The sequence below is a fragment of the Piliocolobus tephrosceles genome, chromosome 3 (assembly GCF_002776525.5).
Source record: "Piliocolobus tephrosceles isolate RC106 chromosome 3, ASM277652v3, whole genome shotgun sequence".
NCBI classification, from domain to species: domain Eukaryota; kingdom Metazoa; phylum Chordata; class Mammalia; order Primates; family Cercopithecidae; genus Piliocolobus; species Piliocolobus tephrosceles.
The window spans coordinates 145,005,666-145,027,401 of record NC_045436.1 but is presented as its reverse complement, the minus strand read 5'-3'; the positions used below and the strand labels follow the sequence as shown (position 1 = coordinate 145,027,401).

General features: G+C 43.9%; 1 protein-coding gene across 2 annotated transcripts in view; it reads right to left on the bottom strand.

Moving 5' to 3' along the window:
- Positions 1–20,320, bottom strand: part of APBB2 (amyloid beta precursor protein binding family B member 2) — a 414,785-nt gene extending 394,465 nt beyond the window's left edge. For both annotated transcript variants that reach the window (XM_023224587.1, XM_031935358.1), the window contains exon 1: positions 20,072–20,320. The gene's annotated coding sequence lies outside the window, so the exon portion shown is untranslated. The remainder of the gene's footprint in view (positions 1–20,071) is intronic.
- Positions 20,321–21,736: the final 1,416 nt, after the last annotated feature.

Sequence of the window (21,736 nt, the reverse complement as noted above, 5' to 3'; positions counted from 1 at the left end):
AAGTAAAAATGAATTTGAAAACATCCAGAACAGTGGTCGCCTTTCTTTTCTGATGGGTATGATAGGTATATAAGTATCTAGAACATTAATCCCTACTTTTTGGCTTATTTGTATATTTGAAATATTTTGTTAAGAGTGAAATTTAGGCCAGGCACAGTGGCTCAAGCGTGTAATCTAAGAACTTTGGGAGGCCGAGGCGGGAGGATCACTTGAGCCCAAACTTTGAGCCCGATCTTTGAGGAGTTCGAAACCATTCTGGGCAACACAGTGAGACCACATCTCTACAAAAAAAAAAAAAAAAAAATGTTTTAATTAGCTGAGTGTGATGGTTTGTGCCTGTCTTCCCAACTACTCGGGGGGCTGATGCAGGAGGACTGCTTGAACCCAGGAGTTCAAGGCTGCAATGAGCCATGATTGCACCACTGCACTCCAGCCTGGGCAACAGAGCACAACTCTGTCTCAAAAAAGAAAAAAAGAGAGAGCATTTATAGATACAGATACACAGATATCGATATGGATAAAATAAATATACACATCTGGGGCCGCTCACAGTGGTTCATGCCTGTAATCCCAGCACTTTGGGAGGCCTCGGCAGGTGGACTGCTTGAGCCCAGGAGTTTGAGACCAGCTTGGGCAGGATGGCAAAACCCTGTCTCTACAAAAAATACAAAAATTAGCCGGGCACGGTGGCATGTGCCTGTAGTCCCAGCTACTCGGGAGGCTGAGGTGGGAGAATCGTCTGAGCCTGGATGGCCACAGTGAGGTGAGATCATGCCACTGCACTCTAGCCTTGGCAATACAGCAAGACCTTGCCTCAAAAAATAAAATAAAATAAAATAAATACATGCATCTGAAAGGTTATCCAAACTATTAACTATTAACAATGAGACCTCTAGGGAATGGGAAGAGAGAACAGAGGAATTTGTACTGAATACTTAAAACAATTCTGTATTACTGAAGTAAGATAAACCCTAAAGAACACTCACTCGTTTTTCTTTTTTAATTTTTTCTTTATTTACGTAATATTGGATAACTCATAAGTTTTCAGTGGTAATTACTACAGTTTAAGAAGAGGTGTGATTTACTTTTAGATCTGACCCAGTAGATCATACCTCTCCCTTGAAACATTGTCTTCACTTGGCTTCTAAGATGTCACACTCCTGTCTTAGTAGCCACTGCTCCTCAAGCCCCCTTTGCTAGCTCTTCCTCATCTGTCCAGCCCTAACCTGGCAGTGCTATGAAAGTCTTCTCCACCTTCACTCCCTCTCTGAGTGAGTGTTATACTCCCAAACCTACAGCCCCCTCTCAGACCTCTCCCCTAAGCTCCAAACTCATATGTCCAACTGCCCAGTCCATATCACCACTAGGATGTTGATGAAACACCTCAAATGATGGTATCCATGGCTGAAATCCCCACCAAAACCCGCTCCATTCCATCTCCATTCACAGCAGCCTCCTGCTTCCAGCTGCTCCAAGATCCTCGGAATTGTCCTTGACTCCTCTCTTTCTATCGCACCCCACATTCACTCCAACAAACTGCGCTGGCTCCACCTTGAACAAACATTCAGAATCCAGTCATTTCTTGCCACTTCCACTGCTCCTACCTGTAACCAGTTCTCCACCATTCTCCCAAACCAGATTACCACACAAGAGCCTCGCCACGGGTCTCCCTGCTCTGCTTCGGCACCCCTAAAGTCTGTTCTCACCACAGCTGCCACAGGGCCTTCATAAAATGTAAGTTAGATTGTTACCCTTGCCTGGAACCTTCACATCTTTGTTGGCATCAAAGTCAAGGCCCTTTCCATGTCCTAAACAGCCCTACAGGTGTCTTCCCACCTTCACCTCTACCCTTCGATCCTTCTGACTCCTCCGCTCCTCCTCCCCTCACTGACCCCGTTCCTACCCTGCTGACATCCTCCACTCCTGGAACACCCCTTTCCCCGAGATGCGCAACCCAGAGAATCCTCCCTCAACTCTGTCAAGTCCCTTCCTCGGTTTAAAAATCACATCCCAGCTGGGCGCGGTGGCTCAAGCCTGTAATCCCGGCACTTTGGGAGGCTGAGGAGGGGGGATCACGAAGTCAAGAGATCCAGACCATCCTGGCTAACATGGTGAAACCCCGTCTCTACTAAAACTACAAAAAATTAGCCGGGCGTGATGGCGAGCGCCTGTAGTCCCAGCTACTTGGGAGGCTGAGGAAGGAGAATGGCGTGAACCCGGCAGGCGGAGCTTGCGGTGAGCCAAGATCGTGCCACTGCACTCCAGCCTGGGCGACAGAGCGAGACTCCACCTCGAAAAAAAAAAAATCACATGCCCTCCTAGCCCGCCCCCTGACCACCCATCCCCCAGTCCAGTTCATTTTTCATCACAGCACTTACACTTTGTAATGTCAATTATGTACTGTGATTAGTTAGTCTGTAGTCCTGACACTGGGTGCAAGTGCCACCAAAATTCATATTTTCATCTGTTGTGTCCACTCCTATACCCTTAGCACCTACTGGGTACTCAATAAACACACACTGGATGAATACATAGGTAACCTTTGTCCAGCCACTTATTATCGCGAAGATTTTAAACACATTTAATGCAAAAAAAAATTCCATTATCACCATTTTGCTGTTTTTGTCTGGAACTTTCCAAAACAATTTTTAATTAAGCATCTCCCCCAAAACCTCACTGCCCCACATCCAGTGCTGGCCTTCGCTGTCCCTGTCGTTGAGAAAAGCCCCTTGCTTTTTTTGTTTTGTTTTGCAAATGGGGAAAGGCTTAGAAGGTTTGACCACAAGTGTTAACAATTATCTCCAAATGTTGAAATTTCTTGTGATGTTTACTTTTTACTCTCTTTTTGCCTGAGTCTTGCCATCATGAGCACATTTTCCTTTCATGATCAAAGAAAACCACAATTGGAAATAACCCTCCTCTTCAAAAATAAAAATAAAAATAAGTGAGACCATGGTTGAAATCATGCATTTGCCATCATAGCTCTGCAATGTGTGGCCAAAGAAATCCCACATGCTCCTTTCCCCCTCTGAACACAGGCCAAGTGAGGCGGCACCACCACGGGGGGGGTGTGCTCCAGTGCTGGTTTTTTTTTTAATTGTATTAGTTCTGAACATAGATTGATGTCACTGGGTAATTTGAAGACAATTAACAACAAACCAAAGCTATCTTTAAATTGATCACTTAAAGATACGGGTGGTTCACCAGATTTAACAACAAAATCATGTTGGCTCAACATGCGGGTTTATTTTTTTTATTTTGCCTAATCAGCAATCTGCACACAACTTTGTGCCAATGTCTGGCCTATTTTAATAGTATTTTCTCCTGCTTGAACAATATGCACGTTATTTTTTTCCCTCTTAATACCAGTGTTCAAACAGTGAAAGTTGTTTTCAAGAGGGTATATGGGCTCAGGGCCGCAGCATTTATCCAAGCCCACAGGAATCACCGAACTCAACTAAAAATATTTGATGAGCCTTCTTAATGCTTACCTTCCAAGCAAATACAGGAGTAATAACACTAATCAAAGCCAGTATTTTCTGAGCACTTATTTTGGCCAAGCAATGATCTAAGCACTTCAAGTTAATCTACCCAAAGCCTGTTATCCCCACTTAAAAGATGAAAATACAGAGGCACATAGAGGTCAAGAAAGTGCAGCACCATAAGGTTCAATAACTTGCCCAAGATCACAGCATTAGAAGGTAAAGCTGGGATTCAAACGCAGGCTGACTGACTCCGAAGGCTTGTGGATTAAGTGTCCTGTGGCTGCTGTAACAAACTACTATACTATACTATAAACTGGGTGGCTTAAAACAACCAAAATTTATTCTCTCTCAGTTCTAGAAGTTAGAAGTCTGAAATCAAGGTGTTGGCAGAGCCATGATCCCTCCAAACCCTTCAGGAGAGGACCTTCCTTGCTTCCTCAAGCTTCTGGTAGCCCCAGGCATCCCTTGGTTTGTAGCAGCACAAGCGCAGTCTCTGCCTCCATCTTCACATGTCTTCCTTCTGTGTCTGTGTGTCTGTCTTTATACGACATTCTCCTTGTGTCTGTGTCCAAATTTCCCTCTTCTAAAACTGAAAGCAAGCCAGGATAAGCAAAACAAAACAAACACAAATTTCCCTCTTCTTATAAAGAAACCAGTCATAAGGAATTAAGGATCCCATCCTACTCCATCCGGTATGACCACATCTTAACATCTGCAAAAACCCTTTTCAAAATAAGGTTACATTTGCAGATATGAAGTATTAGGACTTCAAGTTATATTTTTTGGGGGGGACACAATTTAACCCATAACAGACACCCTCTATAGAACTGACTCCAGAGATACGCAGAGGTAACTTGAGTCTCTTTAACCAGTTACCTTATAAATACAAGATTTGCCAGTTCTAAAACTACCCTTCAGAGTAAGGAAATGCTTAATGGTTTGAGATTCAACGTTTCTCTTTATACAGGTAAATGGAACACATCCAAAAGGTACATATACTTTAAGTAAATGAGAAACTTTCTTTATCATAAAAAAGCAAGTATTACCCTAGAATAGAAGCCAGTTAATATACAAAAAAAATTCCAAGGGAAATACTTATAATGTGCCTACCTGCCCACTGCTAATTTATTGTGCACCTCCTTTTCTTGCACTAAAGCAACACTTTTGAATTTTGACCAATGAACAATAATTAAATAATATTTGATAAGAGCAACCTATAATCATTGATATTTATCTTAATAGAGATGCCCATTTATTTTAAAAGCTCATGATTCTTTGGGATCTACAGCTAACAGTTTAAGATTACATGCACCTTTCAAATTTTCATTAACCTGAGAATAGCCTTCAAGGAAAAACGTAAATGAGGTACACAATTATTCAAGTAAAAGGGTGTGTTCTGAATTTCTCTTATGAATAGCTTCACTGTTCTTCCAGCGTCTAGTGGCAAACTTGTGCATTTGCTCTACATCAACTGTACTTCGTTCATTTCTAAATTCTAAGAAATACATTCACCATGCACTGGCAGCCTGATTTCCTCTGTATGCTAGAAAAGAAAGACATTTCCACAATAGGCTAATTCAGAATTTGGCCCTTTAGACAGATTTGGGGAAGTTATCTGGTATGAGTAATTGTTAACCAACCCACTTCAAGAATTACTCTTTGAATGACATCAGACACAACTAAATGAATATATTACGCTAGCATCACTTACATGGTGAAAAGCACCACATAAGTTCCTTAACTCACTTTAAATACCAAAATACAGCATTCAAGTCAAAATGCACTGCAGAGCAAAGCTGGTCAAAGCAAACATTGTGGTGAAAATGACATTTCTGAAAATCAAATTCTTATCATAAAATTAAATCTGCTTTCTTGTATTCTATTTCCCTGACTGAAATAGAAGAGGAAGTACTAACAGGTTATTCCAAAGGATAATTCAATTATTTTGGAAGAAACGAATGACCTATTTTTTAAAAAAATAAAATCAGTCTTTCTCTAGAAAAATTATACCACTATTAACATGGAATAATTTAGCAAGTAAAATTCTATTTTACCAGTACACTACATTAAAATGCAATTTTCAGACTAATATATTTACAGAGAATATTTTGAGACTGCCAGTTGCTCTCCCCTGGTGGCTGGAACTTATCTTCTGTAATTATCCTGAGCACATTCTCAGGACAGAATGTTCAATGATTCGAGAAATAACTGATTTTTTTTCCTAAAGAAAACATCGCAATATACCAGTTACATCCTTTAAAAGTATATATCACTCTACAGAGCATGTAAAAATTTTCTTTGTTTAAAAAATGCAAAGTAGCTACAATTACAACCAAACACAGGTAGCACTTCTGACATCTTTCTCACACTGCTTGGTCCTTAGACCTCTCTGTGTTCCTGGGGAATTCCCAATGTTACAATCTAGTAGCTCTTGTGTTTTAAGAAAATATTTAGGGTGTGTACATGTGTGTGTCTGTGCATGTGTATTCACATATACTGAGTGGCCTTCTCCTTTGCAAATTCTGGTCCCATAATCTTCATCTAGTGCAACTCTAGCTGCATGCTCTCAAACAACAACGTCTGTATTAGGGGATTATAACAGTATCTACCTCTTAGAAGTACAGCATCAAATGAGATAATCCATGCAGTGCATTCATCACAGTGACAGTTGCCTTACAGGGAGGGCTCATTAAACATTGACCCTTATAATTCCTACAGGATCCCATAGGATTTCTATACAGAAAGGAGGTAACTTGGTTAGGGTTACCACACTGGTCAAATCAAACCCAGAATCAAATCCCAACTGATACATTTCCCAAGCCTATCAAACTGTAATATGAAGTATCAAACACAGAGGGACTGTCATCTGTATTTTCTGAAGATAATAAAAGGTAGGAGAAACAGGCAAGAATAAAAACCCAAAGCATGTAGTTTAATAAAAAGCATTTTAAACCTACAAAAGGTTGAGCATCACTAATCCAAAAATCTGAAATCCAAAATGCTCCAAAATATGAAACAAAATATGAAAAGTGGCTAAATATCTTGATTACTTGCTCTATATAACAAGCACTTTCACATGTTATCACAGTAAACCCTTCCCATAGTATGGCCAGGTAAGTATCACCGAAGATATTTTACAGATGGGAAAAGCACATGTGGCTCAGGGAGAAAAAGCTGTTCGCCTCAGGGTACCCACCAATATCCATCTACCCCACAGTAAGGCCTGAATTTAAACCCACATCTATACAGATAAAGCCTATGCTCTCTTTAGAACAACATAGGCAAAAAAAAAAAAAAAAAAAAAGTTAGGCCAGCTAGTCACTTGTCACTTGGCTTTGAGAATACACTCAGCAAGGTAAATGGGAAAGGTGCCACAGTTTTTGAGAACACGCCAATGAAGTTCATTTTTACCAAATTATCTCCAAAGTGCAAGTCAGTAATATACACGGCCAAAAATATGCCCCACATAGATCATACCCAATTCACAATCTGAAACCTGTCTGGATGAGTAGCTTGGTGTCAAGTTCGGGTGAGTGGCATCCATACCCTCCCAGCTCCTGGGGTCTGTGCCTTTCCCACCCCTCAGAGCTTCAGACCCAGCAGCAGATTGCACTGAGGTTAAAACATGCCCCCAGGAGCTTCAGTCTAGTGCGAATTAATTTCTCCTTGGAATTTTAACTATTTTTAAGTGTATAGCTCTGCAGCATTAAGTACATTCACATTGTTATACAGTGACCACCACCATTCATTTTCAAAACTTTTCGTCTTCCCCAACTAAAATTCTGTACACATTAAACAGTAACTCTCCATTCCTCCCTCCCCACAACCTCTGGCAACTGCCATTCTACTGTCTGTCTCTATAAATTTACTGTAGGCAATGCATACAAGTAGAATCGTACAATATTTTTCCTTTTGTGACTGGCTAATTTCACTTAGCATATGCCAGTTCTTTTGTTCCCAGTTAGTTTCCTTAAAGAAACACCCCTGAAATGCACATCCTTTAGAGGAAACAAAAATGAACACACAAGAATTATTTTTTCCCTTTTACTCATTGCTAACAGGATATAAAAACACTACGGATGCTTGAGAAGGAAGAAGAAAGATAACGCCAACAAAATCATCCACAGTCCCACCAAGAAACCATACTATTTTGGTTTCTATTCATGCTCATATAATCTTTGGCTTTACGCAAACAAATTTTTTACAACTGCATCACATAGAAACATTCACATTGCATTCCTTAACTTAACCATTTATCAAAATGATGTATCTCCAAGCATTTCAAAAATTAACTTTCAAGGTCAATACTACAGTAAAATAAATGTGCTTTAATGAAAATCTGTACCCGTAAGCTCTCCTGTTATAAAAATAAGTTTAAACTACCTGAAGTTTCGCTGATATAAAGAAATTGTTCTTGACAACGCGGCACTGTATTGTTAATAATGGGGGCTGCAGAAAGTAGGCAAATGTTCAAACCTTCACAACTGTTCGTATAAAAATGATTTAAATGTTAAGCAAAATTGTATATATACTCCAAATGTGGCAGTCTATCTCATTATTATTTCTCTCATAGGAAAACAGCACAACATGATCTAATGAAAATCCTGTTTTCTTTACAGGAAATAAAGATAATGCCACAAATCAACATTCTCCTCAGTTTTTTTTTTAAATAGGCTTTTCTTGCAATCCACATGTTTTCAGAACTAAGAGGAAGAAAAGATAAAAATTCAATAAAACACTTCATTTTATTTGTTTCTTATTTCTACTTGCAGCTTGTAAAAAAAAGATATATATATACACACACATACACATAACAGCAGGATCTAGTACTAGTAAAGAAAAATGATTTAAACTGAAATAAAATTCAAGTCAGCAGGAGATGACTTTGATCATGAGACAGTGATACATAAACTGATGGAATACAGAACTTCCTTTATTTATCTTAGTAGAAATAATCTCACATCTTGGGAAAAGAGACATTTTTAGAAAATGACACTGATCTGATTGCCAAGTCTCATGAATATGAACAGTGAGTGTTAATTTTGTTTCACCCCGTTCACATATTTTCTGCTCAAATCATTGGAATATATTTTATTTGAATGCAGGAGATTTCCCCCCTGAATTTTGGGACATGGAGACCCTGTCCACAGTAATAGTATCCAACATATTCAGTGTTCATACTTCCTATCTCATTTAGGGAGAGCAGAAATGCCACGAATACAGAGTACACTAACAGGGGGCCCCAAAGCCTAAGTTCCCAGAATCAGAAGGAACCTCCAGGAGCTGTAAGCTCCAATTCTCGCCAGTACTCCAGGCCTGGTTCCCTGCCTGTGTGAACTGTTTCCTGGGCCGTCTCCCTTTATGTCTCCAGCTCCACCAATCCTCTCCTTAGTCAAACCCCACTGCATCTTTCTGGAAACTGCTCCAAGCACAAGAAATCAGCAGCCCAGGATGGATACCTCCTCACATCCCTGACAACTGAGCCAAACACTCTTTTACTCTATATTGTTCTATCTTAACAAATATGCTTTTCAAAAAGACCCATCCTGGACTCTCTCAAATGAAAATTTTCAGTGAGCCTGCCCCACCTTGTCCACTTCCCCACTTGCTGTGCCAAGCAAGAACCATAAAGATATCAGAGAATAATGTTTAAGCTACTTCCTGAAGGAGTACTGAAAGGTGGTAAAGAACAGATAGAAGGGATGGTTGTAGGCAATGGGAACAGGGTATAAAAGCCGAAAGGCCAGATAAAACCTGACATGTTGTACTGTAAGAATGAGATGTAGCACAGATCATGAAATATGTTCCGTGCCTCATCAAAAAGCTTAGACTTCATCCTGAGGGTGGGAAGGAGCCCCTGAAGAGTTGGGACGACATGCCCAGACCTGCAGAAGATTTCAGAAGACCACCTCGGAGGCAGTGTACAGTAGAAACAGAAAGAGACCAGGGAAAAGGCAAGTGTCGCCTCCAAAGTGAGAAGCAACTGAGGTGGGAGGGAAGGTGGAGGCACGCATTCAGAAACAGCAGGCTCCGCGCAGGAGTTAGAGTCAGGGTGCCTTAAAGAACCGTAAGATGGAGGTCCAGGTGCACTATGGAATAGACTTAGCATCCCTTCTCTAGGAAGCTTTGCCCCACACACCTCCCACACCCAACCAGGATAAGTGGTCCTCTGAGAAGCACTGAGTATTTCTCCCAGTAATACACATCACATAGTACCGTCATTCATTCTTTAGCTGTCAGCCTTTCTCTATGGACTCAGAGCTCCGAGCAGGCAGAGGCAGTGGCCATCCTGGTCAATGTCCATGTGTGGTATTTGGAACAGTGCCCAGCCCTTGGGAAGCCAAACTAAGTGAACAGAGCTGGATAAGCCAGGAGGCCACTGCTCTCATTCAGCGGAGAGACGACTGTGTCATGGGAAAGGAATTCGAAAGATGTAACAACTGAGCTTCCTAATTTCTCTCTAGTCTGTTGATACCATTCAAAACACTGAATGAGACGCTTTCCAAGTCAATTATGTTATGAAAATTCATCAGTAAATCTGATCTGTTGAGTGATGTCCACAAAAGCTCACGTTCCTGTGGGAAGTCAGAAAGGATCATGGTTTGAGCCCTTTTACAAGCAAAAATAAGGCATAATTCTAGGCCACAGAGAAACTGCCACCTCATTGGGATAACAAGTTTGCCTTCTTTTGTTTTCGGAATAATTCTGCAAAGATTCAAAGCAGAGGATGGAAACATTTCAAATCCTGCTGACATAGTCTGCATCTTTGCTTTGATTTTTAGATATGATTCCAAGCAGGCAGATAATGTTGTGACCCAATTACAGGGTATTTTGGAAGTAGTAGGCACCCAACTTGGGAGTGGAGCTGGTGGGCGTAAAGGGAAGAGTTACTAAGCAAGCACTACCACCTGCCTCTCAATCCTCCACGGGATTTTACAGAGAAGGGAGCTATGACAATCAGGAAGTAATGCAACATCTCCCCTGACCCGCTTCCCATTTTCTCACCATTCCCAAAATAGGCAGAGCTAAGGAAAATCATAAATATAATTCTCAGCCCTCTAGGGAAAAACTCATTAAGGGCATAAATTTGGGTCCCTGGGAAAAAAGGGATGAAAGGCAAAGCTATTTAAAAAACCTTAGAATCAAAAGATGGAGATAATGGGAAATAAAGCCAATGGACAAAAAGGAACTAGAAAAACAAAAACAAAGGCCATTTCCTACATCAAAGCATACTTAAAACTTAAGCTCTTTAGAGTCAAAAGGTAAAGTTTTTGTTTAAAACTAAAAAATAGTGATTAAGGTCTTATTTCACATCAAGTATTGTTCTATGCCCTTATCATACATTCACTCTTGAAATCTTCATAGCAATCATATTATATAAGCACAATTAGTATTCCTATTTGCAGATGAGCAAACTGAGCACTGTGTTATTCTGTTGTCAAAGTATAATTCTGTTGCCCTTTGTCTATGGCTATTAAACTGCAGAGCAGTACTGAGACTTCACCACTAAACCCCTGCTGCCTCCTTCTACGGCTATCCTTGCACATGTTGTAGGATGTTTAGTAGCATTCTTAGCCTCTTCCTACTAGATGCCAGTAGTTATCCCTCCACAGTCACAGTGACCAAAATGTCACTGCCAAATGTTCCCCGGTGAGCAAAACTGCTCTGCTTAAGAACTACTGCCACAGAGATTTGAAAGGCCAAATCCCGAGTTCCGTTACAAAAGGAGTAGCAAATCCTGGGTGGTGGGTAGGAATAAAATTGAGTTAAGGGAAGATGACAAAGGAAGCAGCCGAAGGGTTTGCTGTAGTGGGAATTTTATATGAGGAGTCACTCACCACAGCTCTTGCCACTCTCACAGGGTTAGCACAGCCTTCCTCCCCCTCCACTCCCATCACACGCGTGCCTCTACTGCAGCACCCTATAGCCAATGTTCTGGTACATTCCTCTCTGTCCTCCTGAACTTAACACAGTGCCAGGCACAAAGTATGTACTCAATAAGCATTTGCTGAACAAAGGAAGGAATAAATGAGGCCGAGGTTTCTGGGTGGGTGTCACCAAATGAATGTCTCTTCACTAGTGTCCTAGAAAAGGTATAAATAGACCTTGATTCTTAGAGAGGACAAGAGGTTCTGATCAGATAATTTGAAGAATCTGAGTGTGAATCAATGCCCCCCAAGGTGTCTCTACACCCAAATCATGCCTCAGCTGTGTTCAAAATTTGCAATGTGGTATACAATCATTTCTTGAAATGTCAAGAAAATTTTAACGGTATTAGTTCCCCCCGGAATGAACCAACTCAAGAAACCTAACTCATGCTAAGGAAATTCTGATTTATTCACTTCCACTGACAAACAGTACCACCTAGCAAACTGGGAAACTCAATGTAGCAGGTCGACTGACTCTCTTGCCCAGGACAAAAGTCTACCTGAGAAACTGCATGAAGATCAGAAGGTAAAAACAGAGCCAGCACCAAAAAGCAAGCAGGATGCTGCCAGGGAGAGGCACCATGCCTGTAATCCTAGCACTTTGGGAGGCTGAGGCGAGCAGATCACTTGAGGTCAGGAGTCTGAGACCTGCCTGGTCAACATGGTGAAACCCCAGCCTCTACTAAAAATACAAAAATTAGCCGGATATGGTGGCAGGCACCTGTAGTTCCAGCTACTTGGGAGGCTGAGGCAGGAAAATTGCTTAAACCTGGGAGGTGGAGGTTGCAGTGAGCCGAGATTAAGCCACTGCATTCCAGCCTGGGCGACCAAGTGAGACTCCATCTCAAATAAAAAAAAAAAAAAAGAAAAGAAATAATTTGTTGTTGTTGTTTTGACACTCCTTCTTCACCCCACAATAGCAACCAAAACTAAAGGTGACTAACAGCAATTCCATGAGCAAATCATTCTGAAGTTTCCTCTAGCAATTCAAGGCTCACCCTGGAGGGCATGATACTGCAGAGGTCTGGGCCAAGCTGGCTATTACACAATTCTAGGTTCTATGGTTTTGACCCATCACGAGTTCCTAGAATCACTAACTAAGAATTGCTAAAGAGTGTTGTTTTGCCAGAAAGAGGCCTGTATGCAAAGAATCAAATGTCAAGATACATCTCGAGGTTCGCCTGCTGAAATTCCCATTTCAATCACTTGCCCATTCTGCTTCCTTACACCCTCATCTTTCGTCTTGGCGCTTTCCTTGTCATTCTCAAGCTATAATTCAAAAATAGTCACTGGCTCCTAAGGCACTTTCAAAATTAGCTCATTCACAGTTCCTAGGACCCTGGGTGACTCTATATTCCTGGAAAGCCCTGGGGCCCCATCAGCTGGCCCACAAGCTCCACATGTTGGGCTGGCCTCCATGACTCAACTCAATCCCAAGGGCAGGCCTCTCCGCATCTCACACCCAGATTCCCATACTTACCAATTTCGTGGACCATTAAGCTGCCAGATAAAAATATTCCCATCAAATCATAAAAGAATCTTACCCAAAAATGAGAAGGATATAATATCAGAGAAAAGGACACATGTTCTCTCATTTGAACAATTATGACATATTCACTACATCATTATCATCATTGTGATAAGAACAGTGAAAAACACTAACCAACAATAAACGGCCTGTGGGTCTAACATTATGCCCTGCATACAGGAGATACTCAGTTACTTTTTTTTTTTTTTTTTTTTTTGAGACGGAGTCTCGCTCTGTCGCCCAGGCTGGAGTGCAGTGGCCAGATCTCAGCTCACTGCAAGCTGCGCCTCCTGGGTTTACGCCATTCTCCCGCCTCAGCCTCCCGAGTAGCTGGGACTACAGGCGCCCGCCACCTCGCCCGGCTAGTTTTTTGTATTTTTTAGTAGAGACGGGGTTTCACCGTGTTCGCCAGGATGGTCTCGATCTCCTGACCTCGTGATCCAACCGTCTCGGCCTTCCAAAGTGCTGGGATTACAGGCTTGAGCCACCGCGCCCGGCCGTCAGTTACTTTTAAATTGTGTAGAAACTGAGCTCTGTCTTATACCGGGACACATCTCATACCCCCAGTAATGCTAGGCCTTTCCTTCTTCAACAATGACATTTCTCTTTACCCTCTGGAATTCTGCAAAGTCTCCCCAATCTATCTCACTCTCTTAAACACATGCTTTTCCTTCTAGCTCGATTCCAATATTCTGCATTATTTTTTTTTTTTGAGACAGAGTCTCACCCTTTCACCCAGACTGGAGTGCAGTGGCGCGGTCTTAGCTCACAGTAACCTTCACCTCCTGGGTTCAAGCGATTCTCCTGCCTCAACCTTCTGAGTAGTTGAAATTACAGGTGTGTGCCACCATACCCAGCTAATTTTTCTATTTTTAGTAGAGACGGGGTTTCACCATATTGGCCAGGCTGGTCTCAAACTCCCGACCTCAAGTGAGCCACCTGCCTCAGCCTCCCAAAGTGCTAGGATTACAGGCATGAGCCACTGCTCCCAGCCTCTGCATTCTTTTTCATCAACTTAAAAAAAAAAAAACACTCTTCCTCCCACTCTAGACTTTCCTGAAGCATACTTGCCAATGAGTTACACTTCGAGAACTTCAGTTATTACCTAGCAAACAAAGTTTGCAAGATTTCCACAAGAGGAAAAGAGAGGGTAGAACTGGTAAACTTTGTTTATAACCACTGTCAAGTCATTAACCAACAACAAAGAAAAGCTTTAATCCATCCTTTACTATACCATTCGTTTCTTTCCATGTTCTCTTCCCATATTTGTCCATGTGAATCTATACATTCTATATACCAATAAATTATATATTGGGATTTCTCTGACTATAAAAGAAATATACGTCCATTACAGAAAACAAGATAAGATTCAAACACTATGGAAATAGATTAAATAGAAAGGGAATGTCTCCTGTAACTCTACACACAAAGAGCTCTAACACCTTTAAACTGATCAAGCTTCTTACTTTTTGCCCAGTTGTGTGACTTGACCTTCCACCCTGTATGCCCTTCCTCTCTCCCAGCTCTCATCTAACGTCTGGAGTTAATGCCCCACTCCTAACAGGGGTCCACGAACCCTGGAGCTTGGTTATGATTAGAGGAACTAGAGTCACTGTCCCTTTATTAAAAATTATTTAAATGGAATAACTTCTCCTCACTGCCTCACTTAAAGGTTAATGAGGCTGAGTTTTGTGAGCCTCTTGAAAGCAAGTGCACTAAAAACACCAAATGGGATTGGTTTCCTTTGCTCTCTGCCCCATCGCAGCTTGCCAAGAAAAAAGAAAAAAAAAGCTTATGATCCTGCTAATGACACTGAGTAGACACATTTCACCAGCCACCACTCCTGCTACTGCAGCAGCCAACCACAGGCATCTGTCGAACACAGTGACAGGGCTAACATTAAATGAGAATGAAAATCGTATTCCAGAGACCAAGGGCTGCATTTCTCATCAAGGGGAGAAGACAAAGGCTGGGACACAGGAAAGGCTTGCCAAAATTTCACAAGGGTGGGCCTGGGAAGCAAAGCACAGGACTCCCTCCCCTGCAGCCTAGGTAGAGGCTTCTTTCTCAGACTATCTGTGTGCCCAAGAGCAGAAAGTCTCCCCTCAGAAAATGCTATGAAGTAGTTTCAAATGTCAAATACACTTTACCCAAACCTAATCATTACTTTATCTCCTAACTAGACTGGCAGGGCCATAAAAAGTTAATTTTATGACAACAATTTTATAACAAATGAAAACTACAAGGGAAGTAGGAATTGGGCAACAAAAGAAGGGCATGTGACAAACCAGACAGGGAAACACAAAATCACCTCCAACTAATGCTATAAACCAGTGGTCCCCAGACTACATTCATGGAAGACAATTTTTCCAAGGATGGGGTGGGGGATTAGGATGAAACTGTTCCAACTCAGATCAACAGGCAGTAGATTCTCATAGGAAATGCACAACCAAGATCCCACACATGTGCAGTTCACAACAGGGTTCACAGTCCTGTGAGAATCTAATGCCTCCACTGATCTGACAGGAGGTGGAGCTCACGTGGTAAAGCTCACTCGCCCACCGCTCATCTCCTGCTCTATGGCCCGGTTCCTAACAGGCCACTGACCAGTTCAGGACCGAAGCAGGGGGTTGGGGACCCCTGCTCCAAATGAAGACCTCCCTCCTCAAATGGCTGCATCACAGATCTCTAGACTGCGACAAGAAGGGCCCGACAGACAACCAGAGGGTGACTGCAGCTCTCTCATTTTACAGATGGGAAAACAGGCCCACAAACATAACTGACTTTTTCCAGGTAACACAGTGAATTAAAGTAAGGGACAAGCCAGCCCCAAAGGCAAGTCTTTGGGTCCCTGGTTAGTGGTCTTTCCTCCAAATCCCCCCAGACCCTTTATTATGGAGACTCTGTCACTCTGCCTCTGACAAACCATTTCAGCTGAGAGAAATGCCATCAACACATATCAGCATGCAGAATATGCACTAATAACACATTAAAATCAAAACGGCTAATTTGGGTTTATCTTTCTGACATCTAATTTCATTTGTTGGTAGTGCAACATTGTTGAAAATAAATGAACACAAAACAGTTTTAAAATCTGGATAGAAGCTTCCTAAAAACATTCAAATCATTCTGAAGATACGCAGTTTCAATCAAATTTAATTCGAAATAACAAATCAAAGATGCTTTAAAAGAGAATGCTTACTGAATAATAATGGAACCAATTAAAGATACTTTCATATAAGATAAAAGCTTAAAGCTCTATTGCTGTGCAATCATGAGTGTCCGCCTTTTCAGAGGGATTTTCTTAGACAGCTGACATTTATGCCTAGATGCTTACAGCATAAGATGACATATACAAAATCTTAATAGGATAATAGGACACATAAAAAGCACTGAACAGGCCAGGCGCGATGGCTCACGCCTGTAATCCCAGCACTTTGGGAGACCAAGACAGGTGGATCTCCTGAGGTCAGGAGTTGGAGACCAGCCTGGCCAACATGGTGAAACCCCATCTCTACTAAAATTACAAAAAATTAGCCAGGCATGGTGGCGGGCGCATGGAATCCCAGCTACTCAGGAGGCTGAGGCAGGAGAATTACTTGCACCTGGGAAGCAGAGGTTGCAGTGAGCCAAGATTGTGCCACTGCACTCCACCCTGGGTGACAGACTGAAACTCCGCCTCAAAAATAATAATAATAATAATAGGCACTGAACAAATGCTGGTTTCCTTAATCCCATATAGGAAAATAAGTATTCCCCACATAACCAGTAATAACTTATTACAATATTTTCCTAAAAGTCTGTCCCACCTACCCCCCTCCCCCGCCCCAGGAAAACTTAAGGTGTTATATCACAACAATATTGTCTAGTTTTGTTTTGTTATTTACGTATTTATTTATTTTGAGACAGAGTCTCACCCTTTTGCCCAGGATGGAGTGCAGTGGCGTGATCTTGGCTCATTGCAACCTCCACCTCCCAGGTTCAAGTGATTCTCCTGCCTCAGCTTCCCCAGTAGCTGGGATTACAGGCGCGAGCCACTACAGCCGGCTAATTTTTGTATTTTTTTAGAGACGGGGGTTTTACCTCTTGGCCAGGCTGGTCTCAAACTACTGACCTCAAATGATCCACCCGCCTCGGCCTCCCAAAGTGCTGTGATTATAGGCATTAGCCAACGCACCCGGCCAGGTATTGTCTATTCTTAAAGTGAAATTGAAAAAGGTACAGAGACATGACATTCCATTTTTTTTTTTCTTTCCTTCAACTTTTAAGTTCCGGGTACATGTGCAGGATGTGCAGATTTGTTACACAGGTAAACATGTGCTATGGTGGTTTGCTGCACAGATCAACCCATCACCTAGGTATTAAACCTAGCATCTATTAGCTATTCTTCCTGATGCTCTCCCTTCCATTTTTCTTAAAAGATAAATTTAGATATCCAGTAATCAGGATAGTCCACACCCATCACTATTCTAATATTATGGCAAGGCTTTCAGTATTCATTCCTATGGTAACATAAAAATAAAAGAATTCAATGTTCATATGCTGTTGTTTCTCTGGTGGCAGGAAAAGAAAACAGTCATCAAAAGGTTGAAACATGACAAAAAGAGGCCGGGCGCAGTGGCTCAAGCCTGTAATCCCAGCACTTTGGGAGGCCGAGACGGGCGGATCACGAGGTCAGGAGATCGAGACCATCCTGGCTAACATGGTGAACCCCTGTCTCTACTAAAAATACAAAAAACTAGCCGGGTGAGGTGGCCGGCGCCTGTAGTCCCAGCTACTCCGGAGGCTGAGGCAGGAGAATGGCCTAAACCCGGGAGGCGGAGCTTGCAGTGACCTGAGATCCGGCCACTGCACTCCAGCCCCGGCAACAGAGCAAGACTCCGTCTCAGAAAAAAAAAGAAAAGAAAAGAAAAGAAACATGACAAAAAGAGTAGCAGTTTAAAAATATTTTATGTTTGTTCATGTGGATTCTTACAATATATGCAATGGTCTTTTCCCAAGTAATTTTGGAGTCAGTATTCATATTACTCCAGTTAAGTGCAAATGCCAGTATTTTACTCTTTAATAATCAAGCTTTCTGTTTTTCAGAGACAGGGTCTCACTCTGTTGCCCAGGCTGGAGTGCAGTGGTGTGATCATAGCTCACTAAAGCCTCAAACTCCTAGGCTCAAGCAATTCTCCCAACTCACCATCAAACTTTTCAATTACCACTTTATAAAAATTTCAGAAAGCCGGTTCACACCGGGACCTTGAAGGTGAATTCATTCAGTTAAAAGTATCCATTTGAAGAGGGAATAAAAGTACAGGACCTAAGCACCTTCCATGGAAGGATCTCAACTTTAGAGTCCTCTCTCAAAAGCTCTCAGCAAATATCTAGAGACATGGTTACATCCAGTTTATGAAGACTGTGGGTGACTTCGGGGTCATACAGTGCATGGACAACGGAAGAACAGCAACTGAAATCTTGCACCTGTACCCCACCACCTTCTGTCCCAAGATCAGCCCACTGTACTCTACTGCCACCTGTGTTCTCTCAGCATTTCCCCAGCCTGGAGGTTTCCCCATCCTCGCCACAAATATCTTCCTTTATGAACGATGCCATTTCTAGGATGTTCCAAGTTATGATAAACAACTGTTGAACAAATACTGCTTACAAGCTACAAGTTGAAAACGAGAAGCTTGCTAAGTTCATAAAGAAATCCCCTTTCAAGGACTCCATCTGTTCCTAAACGGCCAGCCACACAAATTCTAATACTCTGCATTATTATGGCCATTTGGGGACAAGATTTGAAATCTGAAACCACGACAAGAAAAAAAAAAGAAAAAAGCAAGATTTAATAGAGTAAACTCCAGAAACAACAGATCAAGCTGCCACTGTGTGTGTTTTTTAAATCGGTGAAATATTAAAACAAATGATACACCCATGCCAACCTCACAAAGTTTCCTCATTCCTTGGAATTCAAACAACACCGCTGGCATCATTTTATGATAATCCTTTGGGCATTTCACGTAAGTAATTAGACACAATGTATAGCCAGTGACTGAGGGACTTAAACAAACTGTCCCCTCCGAGAGCCCTGTTGGAGCTTCCGACACTGGCCTTATTCTCCTTTCAATTTCGACCCTCCTCAACTACTCAATCCATCCAAAAACGTCTGTGACAGTCGTAGCTCTAAAACCGCGCAGAACTTGACTACAGAACGGTCGGTGACAACTCCACATGTGATTTATCCAAATTAATTTATTTTTTTGAATTCCAGTCCCATGCTCCCTTGGCTGTTTGCCCCGAACACGTGGTCTACACCACTTCACCGACGTAGAGACCACCTTTCATTGTTTCTATGGGTCTCAGAATCCTTCCCTCCCTCCAGCTCTGTTCTCGCCGCACAAATGTCATTTCTAGCGTACCACCCTCCATTCCGCCCGGTGGGCAGGCAGGGGCTTTCGGGTCCCAGTGGCCAGTTTCCTCGAGTCGGTCCCCTCTGCACAGCCATTTTCTAGTTAAACGCTCTCTCTGCCACCGAGGGAGAAAAGGAACTTTTCCCCCCTTTCATGTCTCAGCGGCTGGCCTCTGAACCCCTCTTGGAGAAGCCAACCCCGGCTCCAACTCCCCGGCAGGAGCGCGCTACCGCCCGGGAGGGACAGCCGAGCCGCACAGCGGAGGCCGGTGCCAGGACAAGGGGGTGTGCGCTCTTTCCGCAGGCGCCCACCCTCACTTTTCCCCTCCGCAGTCCCCACCCGGGCGCACCGCCTCCAACCCGGTCTCCCCCGCCCCAGGCCCTGCCAAGCCGGGGCTGCTGAGGGAAAGAGGGCGCCGGGAAGCGGGAGGGATGGAAGTCAAGGAGAGTGAGCCCGCAGTCGCCGTGCCACTGGCCCTGCGGCGCGGGCGCAGGGCGCACGGGACTCCGCAGCGGGCGCCCAGCTGCAGATGCCGCGGCAGCTGCTGCAGCTGTGGCTGCGGCTGAGCGGGCGGTAGTGGCCGCGCAGCCCCGGGGCCAGGAGCAGAGGAGCAGCCGCCGGAGGAACCCACAGCCGCTCGCCGCACGCTGCTGACGCTGCCCGGGTGTTTCCCCAGCACTCTCGTGCTGCCCCGGAATCCGGGGCAAAGGCAAGGAAGAAAGCGGGGCTCACCAGTGGTGGGCGCAGCGCTCGCCTTGGCTCCGGCGCCCAGCGGCTCTGCTCCAGTCTCGCCCTCCCCGGAGCGCCCAGATCAGCTGCGGTCGCAGCGCACTAGCTTCCTACTTGAGATCAGAACGGGCTCCGGCGACTGAGCATGCTCAGTGCCGCTCCGCGAGTCCAGCGCAGGTAGCGGCGCTGACGAGATTCCACTTCTCCAGGCTTTGGCAGCGGCTGCGCGAGGGAAAGCTGGAGGGACCCGGCGGGGCGGGAGACAAATGGGAGAAAGGCGGGGCCGGGGGGGCGCGGGGGCCGGGCGGAAGGGGGCGGGCCGCGCTTCCAGGGCGACCCCTGCAGGTGGAGGCGGCGGGGCCTTTGGGAGGCAAGCTCCCCAATCGCCTGGGAACACGCAGGGAGGCAAGGGGTGCCCCAGTAAGACCCAAAGGCAGGACATGCGGTGCAGCCCGGGTATCCCCTCCATGTGGCTGGTGTCTGTCTGCACCAAAAGGCAGTTGGGTTACCTTAGCCCTGGCTTTTCTCCCACACGCCAGCATTCCCTTGCAATAGGAAAATGTCCCCACAGAAGAGCTGCCCACACCCACCCAGGCTAACTGCAAGTTGTAGGCGAGACCTTCTCCTTCCTTCTGCCTCCTATCCCCACCCCCAGGCATATGCCGCACACACACTCTTCTTTGATCTGGAAATCACAACAAGATGATATCAGGGAAGAAATACAGGAAAAGGAAAGCAGGTTTTCCTTTCCACTGCCAATAGTATTATCTATAACTCTAATTGTAAGCGTGCAAGCAAAGCCCTGATGAGAGTCGAGTCTCAGTAAGTGGTAAACCGTGCTCTGCCCTAGACACTGTGAATGACATCCCCAAAGTATCCTTAGGATTGCTCTTCACCAGGGCAGTGGTTGTCAAACTGGAGCCTGGATCAGAATCGCCTGGAGGTTTGCTGAAGTACAAATCCCTGAGTCCCAATCTGTGTCTCTGAATGGGGAGATATGTGGTGGGGCCCGAGCATCTGCGTATCTAACAAGTTCCCGTGAGATGCTGATGCTGCTGGTATGAGGACTATACACTTTGAGAACCCTACCCATACACAAACACACACAGTCCTACAGAGGCTCTCGAATTAAAAACTCACATGATTCTTCCTATGAGGACTCTATGCAGTGGGGTGGGCATTACTTTATTCTTTCCTGCATGAATTTATTGAGGATCCACGAGGTCTTGTACTAGACCTGAGAATATAGGTGAATTTAAAAGCCTAGGCCCCTGCCTTCATGGAATTTATAGTCGGGCCGGGTGACAGACACCTATCAAATAATCACTCAAAACGGTCGTTTCAAACAGGCAGAGTGCTGGGAGGGAAATGCACAAGGTGCGAATAGCGTATAGCGGGATCCTCATGCAGACTGAGGTTGTTATGAAGGGATGGGAGGGGGGCTGGCTGCCTTGTGGAAGGTGGTTTCTGATTTTGCACTCCAACAACCTCTCCAATTAACAATTATTTCCCTCCGACCGAGCTGGAGGCCAACAATCATGTCCCTCCTTCCTAGAACATAAAAACAATACTGTCACAGAGAAATCCCCATAAATTCATGAAAGTGTTCACTCTTGGGACTGAGTCTCTGCACCCCAAGATCCACCTAACACGCTCGTGGACCAAAGG